This window comes from Dermacentor andersoni, chromosome 8 (genome assembly GCF_023375885.2).
Source record: "Dermacentor andersoni chromosome 8, qqDerAnde1_hic_scaffold, whole genome shotgun sequence".
Classification (NCBI taxonomy): domain Eukaryota; kingdom Metazoa; phylum Arthropoda; class Arachnida; order Ixodida; family Ixodidae; genus Dermacentor; species Dermacentor andersoni.
Genome location: NC_092821.1, coordinates 65,243,273 through 65,253,982, shown reverse-complemented (window position 1 = coordinate 65,253,982; position 10,710 = coordinate 65,243,273).

Genomic DNA, 10,710 nt, shown 5'->3' with positions numbered 1-10,710 from the left:
TTAGCATCCCCGAGAAGGGATACCATACCTTTCTTGTATGTTACGTTTCTTGCAGCATAAACATGTATGCATTTTCACTACGGTAGTAGCCGCCATACTAATTTGTCTTTAATGCCGAAAAAAAGTTTTAACAGTAAAAGTCGTTAGCATTCTTAAGCGGGGGCACTATGGGGTGTAAAGTGCTTTTACGCACAATGCCAATCCACGACAGCCACAGAGACTGTCTCGAGTAAGGCTCAGGGCGAATGAGCCACCCGTCAGTGCTGTCCCAGGGGGGCACACAGATGTTTGTTACTGTATACTTATGTACTTTGTGAATTTTCTATGTGGTATCTGTGTGTGCAAGGCTGCATCTCATCGTCCTCCCAAGATGGGTACTGGAACTGCAGAACTGAAGTGCAATAACTCATATTCAGTGTTCATGTGCGTTTTTTTTTAATTGGGAACCCAGAGATATCATTTCTGTTGTGTAAAGATGTATCACTAATCATGTGTGTTACAGTACTAACATGTGTTCTTTCACTCGTGACTTTTGTTGCGAGGAGAGCGAGTAGATCATTTTTCCTTTCAAGGGAGAGGTGTATCCGTAACTTCTGGTTTCGGTTTTGGATGGGTGGATGGATGGAAGGTAGGAGCGTCCCCTTTGAAACGGGGCGATGGCAGTTGCCACCATGCTCAGATTTTTATTTTGCCTTTTATTTTTATCTGTGTTGTGCGTTATTGAATTTCTCGATTTTCTTTAAATACGTCTTCCTACCCTTTTATCCTTATGTCACCTCTCTGCTTTTGAGCCACCAATCCTCCAATCGCCCTTTGCTAATTTCCACCGCACATTTATTCACATGACTATCATTATCTCTGAACCCTAGAGCCTCAGGAAGGGTGACTGTGGCCGCATCGACATCGGGATTGATACCATCACATTTTAGTATGAGGTGTTCCATTGTTTCTACATATTTACCACACACAGTACATGTGTCTTCTTCTTCGTTGAATTTCTTTTTATAGCTCCGCGTTCTAAGACATCCTGATCTAGCTTCAAAGAGTAGGGCATTGCCTCTTGAGTTATCATAAAACGCTTCCTTCCTGATCTGCTGTTTCCAGTATCGATATAGTTCTACACTATGCTTCTTTTCCATTGAATTTATCCAATTTTTACCTTCCGCATTTTTAACCTGTCGTTTAATGCTCTGTCCTTTTTCGTCCCCGTGTCTGGCATACTTACTGGTTAGCTTCCTAGTTCTTTTCCACCATTGTGAGTCAACGCTCTTTCTGTATAGGTATTTAAACACCTTAGCTGCCCACCTGTTATCATCCAATTTCCTCAGACGTTTTTCGTATAGGATTTTACTCTGAGCTTCCCGTGCTTCGAATGATGCCCAGCCCATATCTCCCTGTACTGCTTCGTTTGTGGTTTTCCCGTGGGCACCTAGTGCTAACCTTCCCACAGCTCTCTGATTTACTTCTAGTCTCGACTGAACTTTTGCCCTTAAACACAGGACCGCATTCCCGAAAGTAAGCCCCGGCACCATTCCTCCCTTCCAAATGCCTCTCAGTACCTCATACCTGTTGTAACCCCACAATGCCTTATGTTTCATTATCCCGGCATCTCTTCGCCCTTTTGCTATTAGAGACTGTTCGTGCTTTTCCGTGTACATCTGCCCTTTGTTTATCCATACCCCGAGATACTTGTATTCGGCCACTCGGGGTATTTCGTGGCCTTGTATTGTAAGCTCCTGATCAGTTGTATCGTTGAAAAACATCCCACCGGACTTAGCTGCACTAAAACTGAAACCTAAACTGTCTCCTTCGTCCCCACAGTAATTAACCAGAGTTTGCAAATCTTCCTGGCTACCTGCTAACAGTACAATATCGTCCGCATACATTAAACCCGGTAGTCGTTGCTCAACAACCTTTTCGCCTAATCTGTACGACAGATTATACCCTAGATTGCTTCGTTGTAACCTTCTTTCCATGCTTATCATATAAAGCATGAACAGCAGCGGTGATAGAGGACAACCTTGCCTTAATCCTTTGTGAACCTCGACAGTTGTCGTACTCTTGATTCCTTCCCATGTTATTTCAACATTATTTTCTCGATATAGTTCCTGTAGAAAATCAATTACCTCATTACCGATACCTTCAGCTTTTAATATGTTCCACAGGAGTTCCCTGTTCACATTGTCGTATGCACCACTTATGTCCAGGAAGGCTAAATGCAGAGGTCTATTTTCCGCCTTAGCTATTTCTATGCACTGGGTAAGCACGAACAGGCTATCATCTAAGCGCCTATCACTTCTGAACCCGTTCTGAAGTTCTCCAAGTATTCTATTACTTTCTACCCATGACTGCATTTTTAATTTCACCGCCTGCATCGCCAGCCTATATATAACTGATGTTATCGTAATTGGTCGGAAAGATTTTATGTTCTTCTTATCACCTTTCCCTTTATAAATCAAATTCATTTTACTCTGTTTCCAGCTGTGCGGAATTTGCTTATTTGTTATGACTGCCTCCAATGCTTTTATCAGCGTTTCCTTGCTTCTTGGGCCAAGTTCATTAATTAACTTGATTGGAATTTCGTCTATCCCCGCGGACGTGCATTTTGGAACATTTGCTTCCGCCTTTTTCCAGTTAAGATTGGTCAATTGTAAGCTGTTTTCTATTATGCTATTCTGTGTTGCTCCCTCACTTGGGGCGATTACCCTATCGTCTTTCCTAAATGACTCTGCTATAACTGAACCAATGTAGTTCACAGCGTCATCTCCCTCTAAACAATTTCCTTCGGCATCGTGAATCTGTTCCTCTTTTCTGTGATTAGCTTTACCCAGCCAGCTTATATGGTTCCAGAATTTTCTTGACCCCCTTTAGTTGCATCGCGAACTTCAGCCAACCAGCGATCAGAGGACTGCTTTATTTTAGCCTGGACGAGGACCTGCACTTGTTGTTTCTTTTGTCGATAATATTCCCATTTTTGGCCTATCTCCTCTTCAGATAACTGCGCCCTCTTTGCTTCTCTGTGTTCCCGAGATGCCCACCGTCGTTGTTCGATGGCCTCTCTAATTTCCTTATTCCACCAACTTCGTGGCTTCCCCTTTCCTCTCCAGCGGTTTACTCCTTTTACCTCTTTTATTTTTGTACTAATGAGTAGTTCTAACTGATTATAATCCCACGTTTCCATGGGATGTTTCTTTATTGCTCCCTCTATGCCAGCCGCTATTTGCGCTATTTGCGCGTCATTTAATTTTGCGTGCTCTTTTTGGCTTCTCTGCATTTCTCTTTTGAGTAGGGCTCCCAACTGTAGACTAATACGCTTATGATCACTTCCGAGGCTGTACTTCCCCTCTTCGTCAATTTCCATTATTGCTAGCTTGCTATACAATCCCTGCGACATTAAGCAGTAGTCAATGGTCGTATGTCTGTTACGGGACTACCACGTGATTTGTCCCTCACACTTAGTTTCTCTATTTACTATAACTAGGTTGTGTCGTTCACAGAAGTCTAGCATCAACTTCCCATTACAATCTGTGTATCCATCCAGATCCTCGATGTGGCCATTCATGTCACCCAGCAGACAAATATCGGCACCTTCTCTAAACTGCTTTATATCGTCATCGAGACACTTCACTAGATCTTTGTTCTCTTGCCTGTATTTGTCCCCTGTCCCTAAATAAACTACTCCTAGCCATGCCTTTTTACCGGCAATCGTACCTGATACCCAGACATGTTCTTTGCAAGTTAACTTTATTCTTTGCCAATTTGTTCCTTGGTGTATGAGCATACCTACTCCTCCTCCCTTCCTCTCCGTTGTTGTTCTATTGCTCCCTTCCCAGACGTAGCCTTCAATAAGCGGTGGGTCTTCTAGATCCCTGAGGTGTGTTTCGCATAGCGCGTATACACCTACTTCTTCGTCCTTTAACTGCTGTTCTATTTCTAACCACCTCGCTCTCTTTCTACCGCCTTGCATGTTTATGTACCTGATCCTGGTGTTAAATTCATGTGTAGTTTTCTTCCTGGACCTCCTAGTGGCCATTTTATTGGCGTTAGCCTCTATTGTTGCACTTTCTACACTGTTTCTACCTACCCCTACGCCCTGAGGCGCAGTGGACCCCCTAAAAAAGCTACTGCCCGACCTGCCAGGCGCCAGCCGATCTCGGCTTCTAGCCTTCCATTAAAGTGGATGCCATCTCGTGTAAAGCCTCCGCCAAAGCCTGCTCTATGCACTTCTCTGTTTATGTCTGCCACTACAAATCCTTTCTCCTGGCTTAGCTTTCTTATTTCACAATTTACAGCCACAACGTCCTTGGCAATTGCTCCGTTCCTTCCTTGCACCTCCGGCACTGTGCATACCACGATCTGGACTTGCTGTGCTATCGCCCTTAAATCGTCAACTCCCTCCGCTAATATTTCCACTACTTTTGCAGCTTCACCATTCAACACATCATTTAGCCCCGCCGCTACCACTACCAAATTGCGTTCTGCAACATTCTCAGAAAGCTCGCTTTTTGTTTCTCTCAGTACTGCGTCCATTGTCCTGCCTGGGAACGTCCCGACTGCTACCCGCTTATCACCCTTTGCACGCTCCATTATAGCTCTTTTGCACCTCCTCATATTTGAATCACCACCGATAAGTACTAGGGCACTCTTTCCCTCCCTCCTAACTTCCAGGTGGTGCTTATCATTGACTATGAGCTCATTCCTTGGGGTTAGCTTGTTCCCCTCCTCTCCTCGCGCTCGCTGGCGCCCCTGTGGCTGCAGCGTCGCCTCCCGCGGGGCGTGTTGCGCTGCTTCGCTATAACTACGCCGATTCACCGGCGGCGAGCTGACTACCGCTTGCTCTGCCACCCTGCCCCCGACTTTGCATGTAGGGTCTACCCTACTTTCTGTGCTTTTGCCACCGGCTTGGTGTCCCGATCCATCTTTCTCCGCTGCGCGCGTCTCAACCGCATCGAGACGCCTATGCAGTTCTGCTCTCCTTTCTCTCTCTTCTCCAAGCTCGGCCACGGTTCTTACTAATTGCGCGGCCTGCACCGCTTCCACCTTGACCAACTTGGCGACTTTCGCCTGCAAAGCTAACCGCCTCTCCCTCTCCTCCCTCAGGTCTGCTTTCAGCTCCTCGAACTTGGCTGTCCAATTTCCTTCCAGTTTTTGGACTGCTTCCCTGACCCCTTCGCACAGCCTGCACGTAAAGCTAGACTTCTCCGCGTCTGCTAAGCTCTGGAAACTGGTCTCGTCGAGGGAGCACCAGCGCAGGCACTCGTCGCACTGCACTTGCTCCGCGTCCCCCGCGGCCTTCCCTTTCTTTGGTTTCATCGCTAGGCCTACGTCCTTAGGCTCAACGAGCACGTCCGCCAAATCACTTCGAAGAGCTAGCTGAGATAGTTAAATAGGTCTATCAAATAGGTCCCGCCTAGCACCTAGGCCTAACGAGGGAAACCGCCAGACCTAGACAAAGCCGTTACGTTTACCACGCTTACCACGAATTCAAAATTTGCGCTCCTGCTCCATGCAAAATAAAACACTTCAAAAACATCAGCTAATAAGAAGAAAAAAGAGTACTTAGCTACGAACGAAGTCGCTGAAGCCTCGACACAGGAGCGTCCGCACGCCCAATTACTATTCAAATGCAAAAAAACCAGCAAATAAAAACAGAAGCAAGCTCAAAGCATGCACAAAAACTTATGATTTCGTGGTCGCCACGGAGCCTCGAAAAACACGTCCATCCGCCACAAAATCCACATTAAAACTTCTTTCTGGGCGAGTTGGTGCATACTTGACATGAAAACTGTTTACAGCGCAAACACATGCAACCACAAAGTATAAGGGACAGGACACAGCGCTTGTGTCCTGTCCCTTATACTTTGTGGTTGCATGTGTTTGCGCTGTAAACAGTTTTCATGACAAAATCCACATCCGCTCCATCTTTACATCAGGGCGCCACTCAGCGCCAAACTCTGTAAGTGCCTCCTGTAAGTTGCCTCCTCAGAAATAAACATTGATTCTTCGTCTGGTCCCCGACTGGAGCAGTCCGGCTCTTGCTTGCGGCGCTGCGCGCCCCGGCCGTTAGGCCTCAAATCGTAAACCTTCCGTCCGGCCGCCCCGTCGAAGCTACAACACCTGGGTACCACATTTAACCTCATTCATTAAGAATGCTTCAAGCTATTCACCATGCGGGACTGTGATCGCAGCGGCTCTCTTGCAAAGCCCCGCTTTCACCAATAAACATAGCAAAAGCTTAACTTTATTCCTAAAATGTGATATCCCCCTTTGGCAAATCTCATGGTACTACGCAGGTTCGCTGAACACCGAAATAACACCAATACACCAATACACCAATACAGTGGCACTACATCGTACTTCCGTCAGAAAAAGTGCATATGACGAACTCGACGGCTCCGACGAACCCATAGAGTATGGAGAGGACTCTGCTTCCTTCTATAATGATTGGAAGGAATAAATGAATGAATGAATGGATGGAAGGAATGATTCGCTGTTATGTACACTTTGGTGCAGGCTCAGCGAAATTTTTTGCTACAATGCCGTTTTGGCACAGGATGGCACAACGGCTTGCACTCAGCGCTGTTTGGTGCTATTGGTGTTCCACCACGTGTTAAGCTGGAAATATCAAACAAGACACTACACAGCGTATGAAACTGATTACCATTTTACATTGGTCATAAGAGGGAGCAGACAGTGACAAGAACTTTATTAAGTGTCCTGAGGAACTCGATTGGGAGACCGAAGGCTCCCCGATCAAGTTGTTGGCTCCGCCCACGACGGGACAGGGAGGTGGTGACTCTCGGCGACGTCGCGGGCCCTCTGGACGGCCTGTAGTTGGTTTGTGAAATCCGAGCTCTTCAGCAAGGCGTCCCACTTGGACTTGTTATGAAAGTCGGAGCCCGCGTTGTACGGGCACAGCCAGAGCATGTGGTCGAAGGAGCAGCACGCGTGACCGCATTTGGAGCACGATTGCGGGAAGTTCGGGTCTATCCAACTCAGCGCTCTAGGGGTTAGGTAGGATCTCGTCTGTAAAAGTCTGAAAGTAACAGCCTGAGCCCTGTTCAGTTTCGGGCTGGGGGGAGGGAATTTTCTCCTGCTTTGTCTGTAATGTGATGTAATTTCATGAAAGGTCGTAAGATTATCTTTGAAGGGGCAATCCTGTGGGAGAGCCGGACCGTTATCTCGGGCGCGGTTCGTGAATTCACGCGCCAGGCAGTTGGCCCGCTCGTTAGGGTTGCAACCCGCTTGGTTAGTTACATTGTTCACGTGCGCCGGGAACCATGCTAATGTATGACCTCCAATGTCTTCTCGCGTAGTAATACGAAAGGATCTGTTGACGATGTCGGCTGCGTGTTTACAAACTAGAGCGGACGAGAAAGCCCTAACCGCCGTGCGCGAGTCGGAGAAAATGGTCGCCGGGCCTTTTGCGGCTTAAGAGCCAAGGCTATCGCGGTTTCCTCCGCCTCATTCGCGTGTTTAGCGTAAATTGATGCGGCGCTGATAAGTGTCCCGCGCGCGTCAACGACCGTAATTGCAAACCTGTCTTCGCTGCCATATTTGGCGGCGTCGACGAAGAATGCGTCTGCCCCGTAAGGATCGATTCGTCGAAGGATGGTTCTAGCCCGCGCTCTTCTGCGACCTTCGTTATATATTGGGTGGATGCTCCTCGGCACGGGCTCAACCTTTATACCTTCACGGGCTAATTTAGACAGGGGGTGTCTGTCGAGCGGTGCCTGTATAGGGAGTTGACCAGCTTCATCGAGAATTTTGATTCCCGGCTTAGTTGACGAAAGCCTGGAGATCTGTGCAATAAACTGCGCTTCAATTAATTCGTCTGTGGTATTGTGAATTCCGAGTTGAAGTAGTTTTACTGTGCTAGCGGATTGTGGGATACCGAGTATTCTTTTGATGCCGGACCTGATGAGCGTGTCGAATTTGTTCTTTTCAATTTTGCTCCATTTTAGGCACGGTGCCGTGTAAGTAATGTGACTGATGAAGAAAGCTTGGAAGACCCTGAGTAGGTTGTCCTCCTTGAGTCCCCCCCTTTTGTTTGCGATTCTACTTATGAGTCTTAATATGTTTTTCGCCTGCGCACCCAGCTTGTTAAGAGCTTCTGCATTACCTTCTGCAACCTCGAGCCTCTGGAAACGCTGCCAGTCAAAATTACAACACAAGAAGGGCACCCCATTCCGAGGGTGAACTCCATCAAAATTTTAGGACTTCTAATCAACGCCAAAGAGGGAGCAGCGCAGTTTTTTTATGCGCCAGTGTGATTGCTCACGGCAGCCTGAAAAGCAATGCTGTCCTGTTGCCCATGCATCCCGCACACGGTGGGGTGGAAGGCATTCAAAATAGAGAACAGTCCAAGGATAGAACCATAATACAATCCGGGCTCAATTGGGGGAGCTTCATTTGGTACACCGCAAAGTTATAACACAGCTGCTGGTCTGGTCTTCGCCATACCACTTTGATGGTGTGCAGAAACTGTGCTTAAGGACCAAGCCTCGTTTTGAAAAAGTCAAGGAACACTTGCAGCATAGGGTGGGCGTAGATTTCTTATATTTCGCTGAAATATAGCAGGATTCAGTGCAATCAGTGGGGCAGTAGCATCACTGTGTGAATACCAAAGTTCAGTAGTTTTCCGTTTTTTTAGTCATTGTTTCGGCCTCTGTAATGCTCATATTATGGATGGATGGATGAAAAACTTTTTAGGGTCCTTTAGGGCGCGCCCAATCGCGCAGCGGGCCGCTCCCACGTCGGTACAGACAGGCCGAGCCTCTCCGCTGCGTCGCGGGCCCGCTGGACAGCCTATAACTGTTCTTCGAGGTTGGGGCTGTGTAGGACAGCATCCCAGCGTGAAGAAGTGTTACTTTCATCGCCGCGTAACGCGGGGCATCGTCAGAGAATGTGAGGTAAGTTCGCTAAGTCATTGCATAGTGCACATGCCTTTGTCGTCTGAATTTCGGGGTACATCTTGTGAAGAAGTAGGGGGTTTGGGTATGCCCCCTTCAGTAGGAGCCTTAGTGTCATGCCTGAGGTCTATTGAGTTTGCAATGTGGGAGGGGGTAGATTCTCCGAGCCAAGTAAAAGTGCTTAGTAATTTCGGTGTACGAGGAAGGAGAGTCCCGATTGTCAGTACCCCCGGCGTCACGCTGCCCGGTAGCTACGCGGTTGATGATCCCTCGCGCAGCTCCGTGTGCAGGCTCATTGAGGTTGGGCGGGGCACCCTCGATCTGTCCCATGTGGGCTGGAAGCCAGATTATGATGTGATAATTATTTAGCTGAAAACACACTCTAAGTGTATAAAAAAAAAGTTATGTCAGCGTGGACAACATGATTGACGCAGAAAAATCAGCGTTCATGGATCCATCTTTAGTCTTTCGCACCGCTGAATGCCACCATGGTGGTATCGTTCGAAAGATCAATGTTCCACCTTTTCATTCCCACACAAGAGCAAGTGCAAGAACAAAAAGAAAATCAGGCGCTGCTCTCACAAATTTTTCATTGCAAGCGGCCTTGCTAATGGCTCATCACGCCAGCAAGCTGACAGAGGCCTCATGATTGGCTGTTGCTACGGCAAGAGTGAAACAACGCTCCAGTTGGCATTGACAGGCCTGCTTCCAAGTTGGCCCACCATTTCTTCTTTGATCACACCATGATTTTACAAGCAGCATTTGTTCAACGCTTGTTTTGAGAAGTTCGAAACCGGACTCGCTTACGGAAAGCAAAGCACGATCATTACCTGATTGTACGCAGAGAAAGAGAAAGCGTTTGTCGCAACTATCAGAAGAGCCATTCATCAGATCATGCTGGAAAGCAAAAGTCTTAGAAGCATCATGCAATTCCATATCACGTTAGCAGTTTAGCTCTAGCATAACAAATTGCCCCATGTCATGGAGTCATGGACTACATAATAATGCTGACATAGCACACGTGCCGCTTTACTTAGCAAACCATACAGGACCATAGAGGGTGCACTGGCGCTTACCCTTGCAAGTCTCCGAACAGTCACATTCTTGCAGTATAACCCTGTTTAGTGACTTGATGCACCTATAACGTCACCATTAGTGGATACAGCGCATTTGCAGCATCTAGAAATGCAAAATGCAGCACAGCGTCTGCTACATGCAATTTGTGTTGACCACAACATGGATCTCGTGCGCATATTCTCGTGCGGTATTGTGAGCTTTGCTGTGCGATTCATTTTCGCATATTGAAAACGAATGCTGCTTCATACAAGCAGGAAATTTAACCACCTTTATCAAAAAGAATCTAATTAAGGTTCCTTACGATTGAATGAACTGATTTCAATACATTTGGTTTCTTTCCGTTCAGGAAAAGGTGAGCTTCATTCTAAAGCTTTTCTTTTCGTCAGACACAACAGCTAAAAGTCCCAACACTTACAAAGTTTGAGTTAGACTTTCTCAGCATTTGTGTGTGTGTGTGAGGTGCCTCTGCATTACAGAAACCTTAAGGATGTCTCCATGAACGGATTTAAGCGAACTTGGTATCGTTTTTTTTTCAGTTAGAACCAAACTACAGGCTAAAGCTTTCTTACTTTGATGACCTTGGCACATTATTAATCAGGTGATATGTAATCATTTAGAGTAAGGTAACTTATCTCCAATGTCGAAAAGTTTTTTATTAATAGTAAAAATGCACCAATGTTTTATCAGCTTTAATTTCTGCGGTGGGCCTTTGAAGATAACC